Here is a 19,827-nt window from a genome sequence, read left to right as displayed (position 1 = left end):
CTTAACCACTGCCAAAATTTGCTCTTTCTTTAAGGGTATTTTTTTTCCTCCTGCAGCCTTGCAGGAATGTGCCAGGCAGTAGTTAAAACTCTGCTCCTGCCAAGCGCAGGAGGGTGATTTTGGCATCAGCCCGCAGCCCGTGCGAACTGCACCGCGCCAAGGCTGCCGTGCTCGAGCCGCGTCGAGAGCAGTTCGAGAACGGCAGCCCTCGGGTGTTCAGCTCCGGCTGCTCTGCTCCCCCCTTCCCTCGCAGCTCAGCTCGCTGCTTTACGCTCCTGATCCCCGCAGCCGGCTGGAATAGCATGTAAACGATATTTCAGTGCATTCATGCCCCGGTGCGCGGTGACGCACTGCAGCCTCCCCGCAGGAAACACGGGCTGACCCTGCGGCGCGCTGGCAAGTGCTATGCGGATCAGCCTTCTCCGCCAGCGGCGGTGCTCGCCCTTTAAGAAAGAGCCTGCAGTAATTTTCCATTACCCTGCACGGTCCTGTCTACGTGGCAAGAATTGTTTGTGGAGGCTGGAGCATCGCGGGTGAGGCGCAAGCCCCAATCCGGCTGCCGTTGCCTGGCTACGCGCTCGGCATGCCGGCAGCACGCCAGGCTCCTGGGAAGCACCTTTGTTCCCGAAAAGGGATTTGAGTTGTGTTTTCATGCCCAAGGCTGGGGACAAATGCTGCTTTTCTCAAGCAGCCTGACAGAACTGGGCTTTCGAAACAGCACAAGCCAACCAAAATGCTCAGTAATAATAATAATAATAATAACAACAACAACAATGTGCATGGTGTCCATGGAGTCCATCTCTTGTGGCGGATTCTCTTCCTTTGCAAAAGGAAATAGCTTGTAATGTTTGTTTGCTGTTGCTCCGATCATAACAGTCGTGAAATCGTCGTAGAAATACCATCAGCAAAATCCTCCCCTGCTCCTGTTCTTTCCATCTAATAAACCAGACGGATCGCTGTTCTGCAACTTGATGAGCAGGTTTTTGGTTTTTTGGTGTTTTTTTTGGTGTTTTTTTTTTTTTTTTTTTTTTTTTTTTATGTAAGCTCTGGGCTCCTGACAGGAGAGTAGTCTGAAATGCCTAAAATATTTCAAATGCCGCCAGCAGAATCTGCAGCAGCAGGAGGAGCTGGTCTGTGTGCTGTCCCTGCTTGCTGGGGCTTAGCTTTAAGTATGGCAGCAGCGTCCGTGCAACAGGCGTTTCCATGATGCCTCAAGCATGGCTTCAGCTCCAGGATAGCTTATTTTATCTGTTTGAGGTTTGATACTTCTCATTAATAAGAGTCCTGTGTTCCTGCTAGCAGCCCATGCTGCCAAGGTCTCTCCCAGCATCAGCAGACAAACTACACTGGTAGCTGTCACACAAACAAGTGTGCCACCCCACAACCCAACCCTCCCCCCATTTAGGTAATGCTGCCACTTCCCTTCTGCAGCAGCTCCAAGAGCCCTCTGGAGTTGCTCCCCAGGAGGAATGAATGCAGATTACTTTGTTGCGGTGTCTGTCTACCACTAGAAACCTGAGAATTGAAAAATTTTATATAAAGTGGAACACACTGAGTATCAGCCTTAATTCTGCTTCTTGGAGCATGCAGCCAGAGGGGAATTTTGTGCTGGCATTCTGGCATCCTGCACAGATGAACAAACCTCACCCAACAGAGCCCTGGCACAGCTACACAGGGGACCACCTACCCAGCTCCACTCCCTGGGGAGCTCCACTTGGATGCTGGCTTTGAGGCATTTCTCCTGAGCACAGGCACAGCCTGCCCTGCAGCCCTGACACCCTATCACCTGTCTCCTAACCACAACCTCTCTGAGGTTTACAGTTAAGAGATGTTGGTTTCCTGCAGTTTATCTCGCAAATTAGCAATGTTCTGTGCTTTCTGGGCTCCTTTTTGGACCTGTTTTCTCACACTCAGCCTTTCCACCACCTCCTCCTTATTCCTGCTGCTGAGGGCTACCATCCAGCAGCTCAGTTGATGCCCTGACCATCTGGGGACCTGCACAGCATTCCGCACCTCTGGGAGAGCCATGCAGGAAGGGTGGAGCAGGGCATGTTTAGCAGCTTGGCTACATGCCATCCATCAGCTGGAATATGCTGGTCCTCCATCAGTGAAGTGTGCCTTGTCTGATGGGAACGACTGAGCAGACATTCGGGAGGGTGAGTTTCCACATCTCTAGGTCAAAACTTCCTATATGGGTAACTTGATGGTTAGAAACAGCACCTTATCCACATTACACACTGCTGGGCTCTCTGTTCAGTGAACTTTTGGACTTGTTTTATCTGTTCTTGGATTGGTTTTTGTTTGTTTGTTTGGATTTTTAAAAGTAAACCACTACCTCTATTAAAAAAAAAAACAACACCCCGTATCTAACAAAAGATGGGTGTGGATCTTAAAAACAGGTTGTTAGTAGCAGCCCTTTTCCTTTTCAGTGTGTTTTCAGAAGTGAAAAGCAGTACTTGGGAACTTCTATTTTTTTCAAGAAGGCACATAAACACAGAGGTGTGCAAAAGCGGGTCCCTTTCCAAAATACATGTATCTTGTGCTGTGTCTGCCCTAACACACCACCACAGTCACCTTGCTTGGGATTTGCTCCACACGGGAAAATGTGGAGGATCCTCACTGCCAGAGGAGGGTTTGCCTCTCGTTTGTGCAGTTAGGAATGTGGGTGAATCACTGCTTTCTTTTAGGAATGAAACCTTCCATCCCAATCCCTTATGCCTTTGTTTGCTTTTAGAACTGCAGTGCTGTTGAAGGTAACTCACGTTCCTGTGGCTTCTCTGGAGCTCTGATTTAACATCTGGTTTCACGTTTTATATTCCCTTTTTAAAAGCTCAGAGATGGGACTACATCTTCCCACGTGTGGTCCAAAATCCAAAGGATCCTGAAGACCATAGGAGATGAGAGCAAGCAGACCCCCAGCCGGTCCCCAGGGAGCGAGGCTGGTTTCCAGCACCACCGGGGCAGCGGGGTGTGGCTCTTGAACAGCAACGAACCTAATTAAAAGTGGCAATTTCCAAAGACAAAATTAGAACAGTCTTTGAGGTCATTTTGTTTCAGGAAGGCAAGAAAAGCGGAGAAAGGAAAAATGTGCTAGAAAGACGCAAAACCCAGAGCACAGTTTTCTAACTTTTCTAGCTTTCAGCGATTTAAGCTTAGGGACCTGTGGCCATTTTGTGAATGAATTATCTGATTTCAAAGGTTTTTAAATGCCTTGAATGATATTCCTGCTTTAGAAAATGAAGTCCTTGCTTTATGAAGAGGCTTAAGTATCAGTTTCAGTTATTTCTTTTATGTTTTGCAGATTAAAAAAATATATATAAAAGACATCATAATTGTGCCATTTTCCTCGAGTGCAATTTGACATCTAAACCTGATCTTTTTTCCATAATTAATAGATGGTTTCATTCTTGGGTTTTTTTTTTCTTTTTTTTCTTTTTAACGCTGTAAATCTGCAAGTTGTTCCCAAAAGCCCAGTATTTATATTTATTCCATAGCAAGCATGTGAGTGGTGTGACTGCATCATTATATCAAAATGAATTTGAGCTTCTTTTGTTGCAAAATGCTCCAGGGCTAGAGATATGTTTTGAATGCATAATAAACTCCAGGTATTGAGATTACAAGAGAAACTATCTGCAAAATCCTATGGATTAAGGTCATACATGCGATATTTAATTCTCTCTCCTGTGAGGTTTGATTGCAAGATAGTGAGCTCCCACTGACATCTTAAAATGAGAAAGCTTGAAAAATTGACCAGATTCTGTCAAATTTGCTGTGCTGCTAGTGGAACTGGAGGTGTTGAAGAAAGGGGGAACTGTGAGGAAAGGAAGAAGCAGAGACCAGGAGGTCAAAATCCCTGCTGGTTCACAGCTTGAAAGTGAGGAAAGACACCAAGATAACTTTTTTTTTTCCTGCCACAGTTTTATCTACTATAGAATTCTCTGTATGAGAAGGGCCAGCTCCCCCCTCTCTTGTGACTGCAGCAGTGTCTCAAGGCTGCAGTTGGGACCAAGGTTCTGTTGTGCCAGGCCAAAGGATGTGTCCTTGAGGGTAAAGGCTGCAAAGTGTGGATGGGAGAAATGCGAGGAGCAGAATGGAAGTCGTGGGGGGAGCACCTCAGTCCTATGAAAATTCAGTGATACCTCTTCCCCCCATGCCAAATGTATATATGATCAATCAATACACCACAGAGACTTGATTGGAAGGTAAAACTGTCTGGGGGACAGCCAGTCCCCGAGACCATCGCTCTCCTCCACATCTGCCAGGAGGTAGATTCACTGAATTCTTTTTTTATAGAGGTGGCTATTCTTCTGCCTTTTTTTTTTTTTTTTTCTCTCACCATAAACTATTGAAAATCTTCTGATGGGAACAACTTCCAGTAACTGACTGTGTGAGATACAAATGGGGTGTATCTTTATAGAGAACAAGCCAGCCTGGGTTTAAGTTAAATATAGATCAGCTGCATGGACTCCCTCCCCAAAAAAGGTGTGGACGTAACAATTTCACCCTGTTGCAGACACGATTAGTCACTGGTGTTCTTCATGCTGTCCGTAACTAGGGCATCGCTGCTGCCTCACTGCCTGCCCGAAGGGACCTGGGTGGACCTGTGCAAACGCGATTGGGCTGAGGAAGGGGTGGAGAAATGCAGCTCCCTGCCCGGGATATATTTAGTGAATGCAGCTGTGGGAGGCAGCAGGAATAAGAGAGCTTTTGTATTGCCTGTGCTCTGACGGCTCACATGCCTAAATAATCTGCTAGGTTCTTACCCATATGTTTCTTCCCCTCGGTCCCCAATGTTTTTAATTTGACTGTAAAGTTATGCTTCAGTCAGAATACTTCTAGAGCTTAAAAGTGAGATGCGTTACAGTGTCAGCCTTAGTACAGCACTTCAGACGTGGCAACCTGCAACTTTCAAGGGCACTGGACTTTCTCCATGGCTACTAGGGAAATTTGACTTCATCTTTTAGGGAAGGTAGTGATGTTCCAATATGCCTTTCATGTGCACTGCAGAGCTTGCCTAGGGTGGGAGCAGAGCTGCAGCGCTGCTGCAGCCCCTCTCAAGCAAGTAAAGTCTGCTTCTTGCCAGGGCTCCTGAGCTGCGGTGCAGAGCCTGCGTTTGGCACCCTGGGCACTTTAATGAGCTGTACAAACTCTGCTGGTCCTCCTGGCATCCCTGGGAGTCTGATCCAATATTCACTGGTACGTCATGGGATAAAAAAGGAGGATAAAAACAGGTCTACTGACCCGCTGGGTCAAGCGGGAGCAGGTTACTGTTGCTGCGCATTAGGACTAATTTGTCAGTGCTCTCTGGCAGTGTTCAGACTTGCCCCCAGAGAAAAAGGTCGAGGCTGAGAATTCCCTGTGTGTCTTTTTCCCTGGTTTGTTCACACAACAAGCCACGAGCTGGCCTGCCTCAGGCTTTAAAGGTTTATAACAAATTATACTGCTGTATATTAAAAAAAAGGGGGTTTTTTTGGTTTTTTTGTTTTTTTTTTTTTGTCTTGTTGTGATGCGTTTAAGGAGTTGAAAAAACAAGACTGGTGCAGGGTATTGCTGTCTGGATGGTGGTGGAGACATCACATTTGGAGGGAGACAGATGCTGCCATTGCTTTCCTAGAGCTTGTCCCACCCTACGGTGTTTTTCCACCCACAGCAGCATTGCTGGGAGGTGTTGCAGTGACACATCCATTCTCCGGCAGAGCAGCACTCTGACCCTTCCCAGCCCGCCTTGGACAGCATGGATTTGCTGCTCCTGTGGCAGGGACCTGGTATCCGTATCGGAAATGCACCTCCTCCGGGTGGCCGCTATCGTTCCACCGCAGGCCAGCACTGATCCTGAAACACATCCCGCTTCTGGTGAAACTGTGTGGTGTACGTGTGCAGGATATAGCTGTCCCACCTTTGCATGCCGTGATCTAGCAGAGTTTCAGTAGCCAGTTTGTCTGTCGAAAGTAAAAGGAACACAAATGCATCTGTGAATAAATCTGTACGAACAGGATGCCCTGGGAACCCACACAGTCTTTTCTGTCTCGAATCCCGCGGACTGCGTGCCCGGGACTGGCTTTGTTTCCGCAGTTAAATGGTTAACAGGAGCACTAATTGGCTCTGAGCGCTCCAGCCCTTTGCAACAGATTTATTGGCATGCTGGTAGGAGCAGCTCCCTTCCTTCCCTTCCCCCTTCATTATAAAAACATGTACTGTAGAGAAACCAAATACCACATGGCGCCCTGCGCCGAGCCCGTCACCGCTCCTGCTCCGCGTTCAGCACAAAAACTCCTTTTATATTTGGGAAGCGGAGGGAGAAAATTCTGGAAAGCAAGATCGTGGCGATAGCGGCTGAATCGGCACATTTATTTCCAGTGTGCAGGAGCCCACAGCCCCACACACCCACGCCCGTGTGGGGAGCAGTCCCGGGGGGCTCCGAAAGCGGAGGGGAAAGGCCGTTTTGTGAAGGAGAACTCCCCGTCAGCTTTCGGCTTTGCGGGGGTCTCTCGGGAGGTACCGAGGGGCTGAATGTGAAGACAGAAAAATAAAAGCTTTGCTGGAAAAAACTAAACAAACAAAAAAGAAGTTGCATTTCTGTTTTCCCGAGGAGCCGTGGGCGTTTTGAGGCAGCTGTCTGCAGAGGCAGGCGCCATTTCGTGAGGCGGCATTAATGCAGCGAGAGGAGACATGTTGTGTTCCTGCAGTTCGGATTTTAAGGTTTTTCTCCTTAGTTTGAAGCAAGAGGCTTATTCATCCCGCCTCCACCCTCTTTTAGTTCAAAGGCTTTCATTTTTTAAACTTGAAGGAAAAAAGTTACGACAAGCGGGGGAAACCAGGGAAAAGGGGGAAAGTTCTGAGGGTATCACAGTGTGGAAGCAAAATCAGGTTTCTCTCCAAGAGACAAAAAATCTTAGAGGTGTAGATGGTTCCAAAAATGCCACGAACAGTGCAGGGAGGATAACAAGGATGACAGCGTGGCTGTGCACCCAGCCCAGGTGTGCAGGGAAAATGTGGTACATCAGGCATGTTTTAAATAGAGGATTTTTTCTGCTACAAAAATGGGTCTGTGCACACACAAAACTGGCCTTTTGTGATGTACACGAGCTGACTTGATTTGCAGGTTTTGAGATACTAGTTTTGATCTAAAAGCCCAGACTATTGCTAGTGCTGCAGAACTGCTCTTTTGATCAAAGGAGAAAATAGGAATCGTGGCAGGAGTGAGCTCAGGCTGATGCCCTTCAGTGCAGAACTCCTGGAGTAAGCTGCAGCATTTTCATTACTGGCTTTTGGTATGGGAGTTGACTTTTTACCACTCCGGGACCTTTCACTTGCAAAATGCATTATAAGGCTCATTTGTTTAACAAGTCTCTGGGAGCTGTAAGAGGGAGAATTAATGCTGGCATTTGGGAATACAACTGATAGTGCTGCATTTGATTTTGGTTTCATGTCATTATTTTCTGGTTTCAGAGTCAAGAAGAGCTGCTCATTTATTTTTCATGTAGCTGTATTTTTTTCTCATGGCTTCTTAAGGAGGCAGAGTTCATGAAATGGTGCTGTTAAAGGCCTGGAGCTTTTGATCTGATGTTCAGTTTCAACAAATTTCTGTTCCAGAGGTTCTGCACTTTGGGGAAGGCTGCACGTTATAGAGATGAATCAGTGCATCTTCTATAGGAAGAGCCACAAAAGGAGTGCAGAGGGTCTCTGTTCATCTTCCTTGCTGACCCATCAATGAGCATCTCGTTGCCAGCTGACCTGTCCATTATGTGTAGCTCGGAAATGTTGCAGCCTCTGAGGGAATATGGTGTGGGATTGGGAACGCTGCAGAAGTGCAGCACACTTGGGTGTGGGGCTGCTGACCCCCAGGAACTCAGCCATCGTTATTTCAGCTGCTCACAAAAGACTTGAAAACTTCCAGCCACAGTATTCAAATCCCAGCCAGGTTTTCAAGGAGTATTAGTCATATTTAAGACTCCTCCATGTTCTGTGCAGCTGAATTTTGCAAGGTCTTTGATCTCCTTGCTCTGGGTCTAAAGGTTTCTTTTCAAGCTTGTCACCTGCAAAGAATTCTTTGAGATGATTATTCCTTTATTACAGAAAAGCCTCTTTGCCACCTCAGGACCATTATTTTTCTTGATTGCCCTTTTTTACTGTTCTAAGGTTACGTTCCATCTGCAGTTCAAACATAACCTGGGTGCAGCGCACTGATCACCAGCAATAAATGCAGAAGAACTCTAGCATGACATTCATGCATATCCTTGGTTTGTTTAAGACTGTGCATTATAATGATAACATAAAGCATAAAATAGTTTCCATATATAAAAATCACTTTTTCAGCATTTACTAATGTGCAGTTTGGAACCTCTTAATTAGGCTATGTTTTCCCCTAAAATTAAGTCCACATTATTAACAGCATTTGAGTGGACTTTAACATTCCAATTTTGGTTACAATTTTCATTCTGCTCAGGGTGTGTGTGAATATAAATATAAATATAAATATAAATATAAATATAAATATAAATATATGTATATACAAGAAGATAATACTTTATTAATCGTTTGAGCAGAACAGTTTTTGTTTGTGAAGCAGAAGACTTGTGCCTGAATGTTCATTATCAGCACCTGATATGCTAGCCTGGAGCACAATAGCTTAATAATTGGAGTTTAAGGGGGGGAAAAACGCTTAGTTATTAAAGTCAGAGTGTTTCATTTTCCTGCATGTTATGATTGTAAATTATTCAAGCATTTGCCTTTAGCTCCTACACTGACGAAATTAGGCTCTCCACACATTTTTTCCCCCAAAGTGCTCTATGGTTTCCTTTGTCTTACACCCTAGGTTGGAGTATTCAAATGTACTGTTTAATATCAGTAGCATGTGTGCCTCGTTACAGGAAAATCTGAGATAGTTTCTAAATTAAAAGCATTTTATTTTGACTTATTTGTTTCTACTTCTGTCTCACGTTTGGTCTCTTCATAGTCAATATTCTGTTTTAGGGAAAGGTTTTAAAGGTGTACTGAAGGAGAGGAATAAGAAGTGAAGTACCTAGCACAATTTAAATTCTTTCTTTTGCCATTATTAATAAAAATATGAAAGAAAAATAAGTGTTGGGGGAAATTAAAAGAATGGTGATGCAATTATATCTGTATGTGCAAAGTTACAATGTGCTTGCTCTTACTCTTGAAATTTAGACCTCTGCTTCAGGTTTTCTTTCCCTTCTACAGACTGGATTAGTTCACTTCAGTTGCATTTTCCAAGTACTGCCATACATGTTCATCCCTAATTCACTTCATGTGCTTCCAAATCCTTAGGACAACATTTGGTTTAGACACCAAGAAAAAACTGGAGTGATTCCATGGGCCTAAATGTAATTACTCAGCCCTGAATTAAAGGCACAGGCACATAACCTATGTCCCATGTGTTTGGAGTAACAAGAAGAGATCAAAATCTCAGCTTTTGTCATTAAACTAAATGTTTCTACACTTAAGACACATTTGTAGAGAGAAGTGATAGATTCTGGTTAGATGCATGATTAAATCTTGAAGAAAATAAGTCTTGTTTCGGCCACATAGAGCCTTGTTGGGCTCTTCCTCTGGGTGAAATGGCAATGAAGGTGACAGTCAGATTTTTCAGGTGGTGATCAAGCACTGTGCGTGTCTCAGCCAAAATGTCTTGCGTTTGCTCTGCTGCTTTAATTGCACAAAAAGCCATTGACCTAATTTTGTTACAGGATTGTACCAACAGCGTTTTCTAGGGCTGCTTGCATTTGTCACAGCTCAACACCTAATATAAAACTTCAACTATTAAAAAAAAAGCACACTGTGAATAGTTTTAAACTGAGACAAGATTGTCACCCATACTGCATTGGTCAGAGACAGGGGGAGTATTTGTTTCAGCATGAAAATTTCTTGTCTGCAACAGTTAAAGCTGGTAATTCCCGAGTTTATGTGCCTGAGCTGCTCTAGTCCCTGGCCTGATGACCTTTCTGAGTTGGGTAAAGTTCTGGCAGGAGCCAGTTTATAATGAATTGACTGTAGGAAGAAAATATAAAAGCTCATGAGAAACATCAGTCTGACACAGGAGCTGTTTCTGTTCAGGTGACATTCTAATCCAAGTGTGTCAGTGCCTCACTACAGCAAAAATTGCACTCCATATCTAGCAAGTATTGACAAATATGAAAAAAGTTTGTTTTGAGTTATTACATAAGGGGTCTTTTATACAGATGGTGCATTACAACAGGGTGATTCAGTGCTTTGTCACACTGTCTATGAAATAAAAAAGTATATGCTTGTAAGATTTCAGAAAAAAAAGGTACCATTTCTTTTCCCTGCATGTGGCAATTTACTGAATAATGCATCATTTTGTCAACTTTTATATAGCAATCAATAAATGCCCTGCGGTGCCACCTGCACACGGGAGACGAGAATGAGGATCATTATAGAAACAGGCTTGAAACTTGCTTGAAATAAAAATCCCAGTTCTACACTTGCGGTTTTGGTGGTCTGGGCTGTTTTTCTTTTCATTCTAGAGTAGCTGTAATTTATCTTGTTCAGTCTGAGTGAAATTCCTCATGTTTGTAAGGCCGGTATGAAACTTTTTACCTGCAAAACCCCAAGGAGATTTACCAAGAAAATATGGTTGTTCTTACAAACATCATCATAACTTTCCAAAGTCTCCACTAGAACTCAAATGGAGAGTGTGTAAAAATAAAAATTTGAGATTATAGTTGGAAATTCTTTGTCCTCCGTCCTTTGATTTTGATGTGTAAACACATATTAGTGCTAAGCCTGTTTTCCCTTTTCTGATCATAACTGTTCTGATCCTTGAACAGTTAAACAATCAAGCTTTACTGGCTTTTGCAGGAAATAAGTTTCAAGGATGGTCAGGTAAATGCCTTTGGAAAATGAGCTTTAAATGTGCATAAGGAAATAATCATGCTAGAATTTCAAATTATGTGAAGTTACAAAAAAAATAATTTCATCGTCTATATCTTCTAAAAATTTTGCAGCTACATTTAAAGTCCATATATTCTGAAGATTTGGCTTAAAAGTTGTAAGATATTCTGACTCGTCATGTAACAATTCCATAACATATTGGAAAATGGGAGAACAGTATCTATTTTGAAATGTAAGATGGGATTAGGCTCCCTTAATTATGCTGATGTTTTTGGTTGTTTTTAAACAAACTCTTGTTAAAACAATGACCACACAACACTCCTGTGACTCTGCAGACTCTGTTTCCAGCTGGAATGGTGAGATAAAGAATGCTGCTTGCAGCTTCTACCTTTTAAAGTGATTTAAAACCCTATCACCACGTCTGATCCTTGTATGGTTCCAGTCCTGCAAGTTTGCAGGCAGGGAACTTGATCAGTGCGGAGCAGTTCAAGTGTGTAAGCCAGGTGACAGCACCTGCCTTGGTGTGCTCTACCTCTGGCATTACAGTCCCTGGGAAGGTGCACTTTAGTTTCTTATTTGCTTTCAAAGGTGATGTCAGCAGTAAGCAATATTTTTTTTCATGTGAGGAGACATGTAATACCTTGTTAACACTTCTATGAATTCCAGTGTCTAAGTGGAGACAAGTAAAATGGTCAGTATTTTTCTACCGTGTCCCAGTCCTCTTATAAAAGTTTTCCAATCCAAGCAGAATAGTCTGTTACCTAAAAGGTGATCTTGAAAAAGCAGAACATTCCATACAAGAAGTAGGGACTAAAAAGGGGGGTAAAGAAACAAATTTGTTGTTTCAAGCACCAGTGGTTTACTTTAAGAAGCAGTTAAACATATTATTATCCAATCACCCACATTATTTAAGTTTGTACAGTCTAGAGTTTTAAACTGTCATAAGATTTCAGCACAATAAGGACTACTGCTTCTTTCTGACTTTTCTTATACCTCTAAGGCTGCCATTTAAGGCAATAGCTGTGTGTTAGACATTGACCAAATACAGCCTAAATACCTTGACTGAGATGGTCTCTATTTCTTACATCCAGTTAAGATGACAACAAGGGTTAGTTTGAAGACGATCTGTAATAAAACCAAAGAACTTCAAGTCTCAAACCTCCTTAAGAAAAGTGGATTTGATTTCTCAAGAAAAATATGTGTATGTTCCCTAGTGGAGTTAGTATAAAGCATAATAATTAATCCTCTCACTAGACAATAGTTGCTGGTCTGTTATTTGCTTTATTGTATACAGGAACTCATGCAAAACTGAAACAGCGAGGTGTGTCTGTTCTTAAGGAGCTCTTAGATCTAAACTTTGAGCTCAGGCCACAAGATCACGTATACAGTAACAGTACTGACTCTGATACATTGTGACCAACAAGTTAAAAAATTGCTTAGGAGAGACCATTAAGTCCCAAAAAATATGTTGAATCCATTTCTGACTTCCATTTCATCTTTCTACTTTTTATTAATAACTTAATTTTCTTTGAAAGCAGGAATAGAAAGAGCTGAATCTTGGTTAAAATAGCTTCATTTTGAATAAATTGAAAAAACACTGGGGTTTGGCTTAGACTGAAAGATTTTTTTCTTTACCATATGTTTATAACACTGATAAGAATTTGTTTCTAATTATTCATAGTAATAAATCTTTTTTTTGCTGCTCACAAGGTTCATCGTTCTGAACATGAGCCCCATAGAAGTGTCAGCAACTCCCCCCCCCCCCATATTAACATAATCTCAGTTTTTGGTGTTAAAGCTTAGGAACAAAAAGGGCATATGTAGAAGTTCTCTTTATGTGTGTCGATGTGTTTGCAATTATTCATTACCGGCTGGAGCAAAAGTCTGGATTTCAGTTCCAGTTCCAGTCTTGGAGCAGAATGAACAGCATGAGTTCATTGCTAGAACTGAGTTTTATCCTTGCTGCTGCTGGGTTTATTGCTTGTCTCGTGATAGTAGCAAAAAGCTTTAGCTGGGATCAATACACCATAATCATCTTCACCAGTCACACGGGGAACGTGGTTCCATGCTTAGAAGGTGAATTTGTATCTACTTGAGCAGTTACTGTGATTTTAATAGTGAATTACTGAGGAAGGAAACAGAAGGGGGAGAAAAAAAAAGCAGATTGTTTGTTTGACCAACATGTTACAGGTTACATACAAAATCTGAAAATAGAGCCCCTGCTTGATTCAGGACAAAGTGACAGCTTCTATAAACACCCAGGTCACAGGAAGTTAAATGCCTCCCACAAACAGCTTGCTGTGCTCAAAGGGCATTCCATATCCTGTTTGCATATTCTCTGTCCAAGTAATCCAAACTATTCTGTTTGGCCTAGGGCCTAGGAAATTTGCATTGATTTCTTCTGAAAAGTGAGAGTTTTGGTTGAAGAAAAGTTTGGTGACATTTCTCAGTCTTGTTCAGACTCCTGTTTTCTACTTCAAAAGGCAGATACAATACTTAACCATTTTGTCCAAGATTTGCCTTTCCAATAATTTTGTCCAATATTTGCCTTTCCATTATATTTGTGTTTCCAAAGATCTGTGGGCTATGCAGTAAAACAAAGAATAAACTGCTTCACCAACCTTTTGGTGTCCTCTGGTACCGAGGGCAGGTTGGGACAGGTGGGGAAGGCACTGCCCTGTGCCTTTTTTTGTTGTCCCTAAGGGATAATAACATGGGGCTGGAGGAAGGAAGAAAAGTTCTAGAAGAAAACTGAGTACCAGAAAGTCAGGTTCTGTGCCTCCATCTGGAATTCCAGCCACAGACGCAATCTCAGAAAATAGTTCCCAAATTAGTAATGGAAACATGAACTTGTGTCATTATTTTCAGACATTTCAGACATTTTCATAAAACATGGGTGAAGTGTTTGGTCTAATGATACACAAAGGAAGAGAATGTATTATCTGAAAAAGAATGAATTAACTTTGTAGAGGAAATTGCAGTGTAGAAATGCTGAATTTAGGAGGAAAAAAATGGGGTAACTGCCGAGTAGGAATGAGAATTTTGTTTCATTAGGAAGAAGAATGCAAACAGTCTGTTCCTGGTAATGAACAGCAACACCATGGTTCTACAGAGTGACTGTATTTGTGTTCACCTCCATGCAGCTACTCAGGGCTAAGGAACAGAGGAGGTCATGGATACTCATGGAAGAATTTTCAGAGCTGCTTCAGGTCTTGGTGCCCAGGAAGCAAAAGAGCAGCGCTGCACATTTTTAATGAAGATATTAGACTCTGAGTAATTTTTTGGTAATGCATGACAGCAATAGAGTAACAGATTTCCAGAAACATTTTTATATAAACGTACATGGGGTTGTTATGTTGGTTTTTTTTTTTAGAGGAACAGTCTATTACATGAGACAGTCTGGTATAGCTAGAGAAAATCAGATAACAGTCTGAGCACACAGGTTAGGTCTTGTTCAGGCACAATCTCAACTCCCCTGGCTGGAATCACACTACTCTTACAAGGCACTATTATGTCTAGAATCCCTGATCTCTTTTCTCCCTTTCATGTGGTTATTGCAAGTGATCACACATATATTCTGCTAGAAGCACACTTGTGTTTTGGGAAGAAACAAGAAAAAGGCTGGAAATTGTACATGGAATTTCTAATCTTGGTCTTTGCTGTGAAGTTTTACCATGCAGGATTGGCTGAAAATGCTGACATAAGGAGAAATGCTGTTGCTGCACCCTGCTTTCATCTGGATCCTGCCTCATCCTTCCCCCTTTTTTCACTGCTGGTGGTTTTCCAAGGACGACAACATCTGAGTTCTGTCTGTGCAAGCACCTTTAGATGCAGTTATATGAGAGCAGTTCCACTGAGAGCAAGAGGATTGGCCTTTGCAAGAATCTAAATGGGAAAGAAGTTGCAAGAACAGGCTTTCTGCTATCCATAGTCTCTGTAGACTAGAACTTCAATAATTCTTCTTGTGAGAGGGGAAAAAAAGGCATTTTGCCCCTTTTCAGTGAGAAGCTGCATTGGCTCCTTTGTACCACCACTGCTTCCTTGACTGGAGGTTCCCGTGCTGTGGCACCTTTATGTGGGTCACCACCATCCCTTCTCTGAAGATGTTAACACCTTATCCCACTGTCTACAAGTAGTAGATATCCCCTGCTATCCTATACATGAGGTCATCTTTTCTCTGTATTTTGAAAGGAAATACAACTCTTGGCTCAAAATCATAGGCATTGATTCTTTTCAGCTGGCCACTTGTGGTTTTTCCAGGACTCAGCTCAAGAGAAAGTTGCCAAAGTGCAACTGCGTGATCTCTAGTGCCAGACTGGATCCTGAAGCCTTCCATAGTAATTTGAAGTATTGTTAGTTTAATTCTGTCATAATTACCCAGGTTCATTAATATGAAAAAGGAGGACTTAAGATAATTTTTGCTTTTAATTTAGTCACCTGGGCAAATGAAAGAAGGTGAAAGGTGTGCATATTATTCAAAGTGACTGCTGAAGTGAAACTTTATATAAGTAAAACTGATATAAATATCAGTTCTGTCATGTTTGCTATGTGTGCTTCATGCAGAGGAGCACCATAACTGGGGCTGGGCACAGGATTCATGGCAGTGACCAGGAATTTAAGGGATGCCTTTCCATTTTGCTGATATCTGAAGTGGTTTCCATGGCTCTAGTCAAAACAGGAGACAGTGTCCTAGTGAGACTAGCACACCAGAGAGTTTCTAGGGTGTTGGCTGAAAAAAGCAGGATACCTAGTTTTGTTTGTGTGTGTGTTTCTGAGCAGCAGTAATGGGGGACTGATGCGGCAGACAGGCAGGTGACTGGGCTGTGTGGCTCTGTGCCCCAGCCGGGTTCTGGGCTGAGGGTGCACAACAGCAGTGTGTATCCCATCAGAATAGAGGGGTTCGTGGCCCCACTTCTCCGTGGGGACCCTGGCGAGTGAGCTGTCCCTGGCTCATGTCAAGGGCTGATAAGAGAGGTGGTGTTTCTGGAATGGCGGCAAACGGGGCCGTGAGATACGGGGCGCCAGGAGCCAACTCAGGGGGCTGAGCCCGCTGTGTGTCAGTGCAGGCAGGCGGAGGCACGAGGAGATCTCAGCAGTGGGGTCCGGCAGCGCTCGGGCCGAGCGGGGCCGGGGCAGTGCTGGGGCAGTTCAGGTGGGACGGCCCGGCCAGGCGGCGCTGGAAGGGGGCGGCGGCCGCTGCCGCTGCCGCTGCCGCTGCCGCCGCCTCCCCCTGAGGGGCGGCTGCTGCTGCCGGCGCGCGAGGAGGCGGCGGGAGCCAATGGGGGGCGGCTGAGGCGGGGAGCGCGGGCCAATGGGAGGCCGCGGCGCCGGAGCGCGCGGGGCCCGGGCGGGGGGAGGCCAATGGGGAGCGGCGCGCGGCGCGCGCGCAGCCGAGGGCGGGGCGGGGCGGGAGGGGCGGGGCGGGGCGCGCGCGCGGTGCCGCCCCTTCCCCGCCGCAGTGAGGAGCGACCGGGCGGCCATGTTGTGCGGGGGGAGGGGAGCAAGGAGTTGAGAGGAGACGGCGGAGGCTCCCTCACACACACGGCACAAGATGGCCGGGGAGCAGCCGCAGCTCCCGCCCGTCTCCCGGCGCTGTCCCCGCCGCTCGCACCGGAGACGCCCGGCGGGCGCCCTCGGTGCCGCTCCCGGGCGCCAAATCGGGCCCGGCGCTCTGTGGGCTCCGGGGCTTCGGAGGGCGGCGAGCCGGGCTGCCGAGCGGGGCTGCCGACGGTCGGGCAGCAATGGCGCCGGGCTGCCGAACGCTGCCCGCGCCGCTCCCTCGCCGGGCGGGCGCGGAGCCGCCCTTGACCGCGGACAGAGAGAGCCGGGAGCAGCGCCCCGTCCTCTGGGTCCCGGGTGCCTGTCAGCGGGCTGCTCTTCGCCGGGTAAGTGCCGGAGTCTCCGGGCTCCTCATTGTCCTTTGTCCTTGGGAGGAAAAACAAAATGTCCTTGGGAGCCGGGAGGGGGAGGGGGCGCTGCCTCCCCCTGCCCCCTCCTTCCCCCCCCGCCGCTCGCTGAGGGGACCTGCGGGTACCCTCGGGGACCCCCGCCCGTGCCCGAGAGCGGGCTGGGCTGAGGGGGAGCGGCGGGACAAGGAGAGCCCGGTGACCCTCGGCGGCTGCGGGCGGCTCCCTTCGCTCTCCGGCAAGCACCCGGGAGGCTCCGCTCGCCCCGTCCCCGATGCAGCCCCGGGGGGAGCAGCGGCGGGTTTTGGCTCCCCTGTGCAGCACCGAGGGCAGGGGGGGCTGCAGCCCGGTTCCCCCCGGCGCAGCGTTCAAGGGGAGGTATCTGCAAACCTGCCTGGAACTCCAATGCAGCAGTGGAGGGAGGGGGGAGAGGTGAAGGCTGTACGACAGCATCACTGAAATGTTTAGCTCCGTGTCTGTGTAAAGAGCGTTTCTTGCCCGTCGCTGGTCGGATGGGGATATGTTTTCGTAGTTTCTAAGAACAAAGACGCCATGTCCTTTTCTCTTAAAAATAAAACTTGGAGTGGCTTTTTTGTGGGGTGTTGGCTTTTAACTCTTTGTAAGCCAGTAAGAGAAACAGGCTGCGGATGAGACAGATTGGTACTTTATGAAACAATAGAGAGAAATTGGCTTCGCTGGAGAAACAGCAATGCAGGTGCAGAAGTTTAAAAGAAAACTCCTAGGAATTACGTGCAAATTTGATTTTGCAATTAAAACGGCAATGTAGGAACTTAAAAGCTTGAGAAAAACAAAGCCCGGTCATGCCAAGTCTACCGTTTAAAGTTGGCAAATACTATAGTTGTGATTTAAGCGACACTACGAAAAGAAAAGAGAGTTACTTAAATACGAATTACACGATAAGGAAACGGATGAGTTTGCGTCTGACATGGAAAGCTTTTAAAAAACATTTAATGGGTATCAGGTTTGTTTTTATTATTCAGTTTACAGGTTTTTCAGAGATCTCACAGTTACTTCTCTTTACAAAACATTTTAATCGTCCTTTCGGTGTTCTGATAATTTAGAAGTTGTACAACACCTATTGCAAGACTTTCTAAAAATGCAAGTTTAAATGTAATGGCTGACGTTTGTTTTGGGTTGGCTTGCGTTCAGCAATTACCAATTTAAGGGTAAAATTGTAATTCTAAATATATAAAAAGTCCCTGTAGAAGAGCAAAAGGTAAATACTAAAAACTTTGGGTTTAATTGGAGGTTGTGCATCGCCATATTTGTTGGATTTTAATGGTGTACGCTTGTGCAAGGTTATAAAACTGAGCAGATTTTAAATACTGCAGTTGGAGGTAAATCTACATTTTTCGCTACTTCCTCTGCAAATAAGAATCTGTCATTGCAACAGTTGAAGTTAGCCTTTTTTTGGAAATAGAAATACAAGTTTTAGCAACCACTGGACTTCTGTCACCTTTATGTAAAGTCTTCGTTGTCTTTATTTTAGATTTGGATTATGGTGGTTTTATAACCCCAGCAACAGTTCTGCAGTGTAGAACAGGTTCTGGCATACACGCTTTGCCCTAAAGAAAGTTCTAGCTTTAGGTGGGTGTCTGCTGAATTTGTCTTAAGTATATTACAGGATAATTTTAAAATAGTTTTGACTGGTTTATTTTAACAGTTGAAAATAAAATAGCAGGTAGCTGTCCAGAAAATAAATTACTTGTGATCCATAATGTGTTTTATTTAATAGTTCTGCAGCGGGTTTTTTATATTTAAGGTGTAGGTGTTTGAATTTATACGTCTTTTAATCCAGCATTAAAATGTTTTTTGAAATTGTATATTTACAGAATGATTCTACACTTCTAGAGTATGAAGTAGTGCTGGTGATAAATATAATTGCTGCAAAATAAAATATTATGGCTTTTCACAAAAGGCAAGAAAAGTTGGCTAGAGGTTGTGCAAATATGGTGTTCCTTGTGTTAAAAGAACATAGTTTGAGATCTGATTAAAGGTTAAAGAAGCTGAAGTTTTTAAAACTGTATTCTAAAGGGCAAAAAATATGTTTTTTTGGGGAGATGAAGTAACTTAGGACTTAAAATTCAGAGAAGCTGAAGACAGAAGCCATTTTAAAATAACCTTGCTATCAGTAAAGGTTTTCTTTAATTTAGTATAGCTTATTGCTAAAGATTTTAATGTGAGAAAAAAGTAAAAGGGCTGAGGTATATTGTGTGATAAATTATGCAGGCAAAAAGTCTTAAATTGGAATTTTAAGTCTTTCAAAATTGAAGTAATGGGAGAGAAGAGCAGTCTGCAGTTATTCGTGAAAAACACAGATCATGCCTGTTGTATGTCAGTCACTCACCTCCAGTGGGTTTTCTTCAGCCAGGAATGTATGGCCACTCATACTTTCATTTTTAGAGTTCAGCTCAAAAAATAGTTACTGCAATCATAAGTTTTTCCTGACTTAATAATTACCTAAAGATTGATAGATTTCAGGTATATGACTAATGCTGCTGTTCTAAAGCAAAATACTGAAAATTTCTATACTTTGTTGTTTCAGGTACGATTTTGTGAACAAAACCTTATTTCCTGACTACCTTCCAGAGGATTCATTCATGCCTTATTTTTCTTAGGTAAGAATACTTATACCTTGTGTTAATATGTTAATTTACTTTTTTTTTTTTTCCCTGAAACTGGAATTTGCCTTTTTGCTACTGTGCAGATGTGAAGAAAAAAAAAATCTCATTTTTATGTGGCAGGGACACATTTTATAAATTGTCTGGACTTCTAAAAAGCTTTTTATTGCAGTTACAGTAGACGGTCTTCATATAATGTCACATTTATGTGCTGCTTGGGTGTACATTTCAGTTTAGTATGGCTGTTTAAGTGGATTGTTTATTTTTATAATACGTGGGTATATATATGTATTGAATTTGGAAAAGGACGGTATTTGCGCATAAACTGAAGTTCTGTATGGCCTGTTTCACCAGTGAAAACCTGTGTTAAACTTTGAAAGCGATTTAGGTTTTTTACTTAATGAGTG

The 19,827-nt window shown here is 44.0% G+C and overlaps 1 protein-coding gene across 9 annotated transcripts in view; it reads left to right on the top strand.

Moving 5' to 3' along the window:
- CHD2 (chromodomain helicase DNA binding protein 2) overlaps positions 1–19,827 on the top strand; it is a 90,989-nt gene that overhangs the window by 3,283 nt on the left and 67,879 nt on the right. For 5 of the 9 annotated variants that reach the window (XM_068203680.1, XM_068203681.1, XM_068203672.1 and 2 more), the window contains exons 1-2: positions 16,319–16,757; positions 19,345–19,417. The gene's annotated coding sequence lies outside the window, so the exon portion shown is untranslated. Of the gene's footprint in view, positions 1–1,897; positions 2,157–2,429; positions 2,666–6,674; positions 6,700–16,318; positions 16,758–19,344; positions 19,418–19,827 lie in introns of those variants that run through there. The other 4 variants (XM_068203674.1, XM_068203676.1, XM_068203677.1 and 1 more) reach the window with 4 other exon arrangements.

The sequence above is a fragment of the Anomalospiza imberbis genome, chromosome 13 (genome assembly GCF_031753505.1).
Source record: "Anomalospiza imberbis isolate Cuckoo-Finch-1a 21T00152 chromosome 13, ASM3175350v1, whole genome shotgun sequence".
NCBI classification, from domain to species: Eukaryota; Metazoa; Chordata; class Aves; order Passeriformes; family Viduidae; genus Anomalospiza; species Anomalospiza imberbis.
Note: the sequence above shows the minus strand (reverse complement) of the source record. Positions and strands in the feature narration are given on the sequence as shown.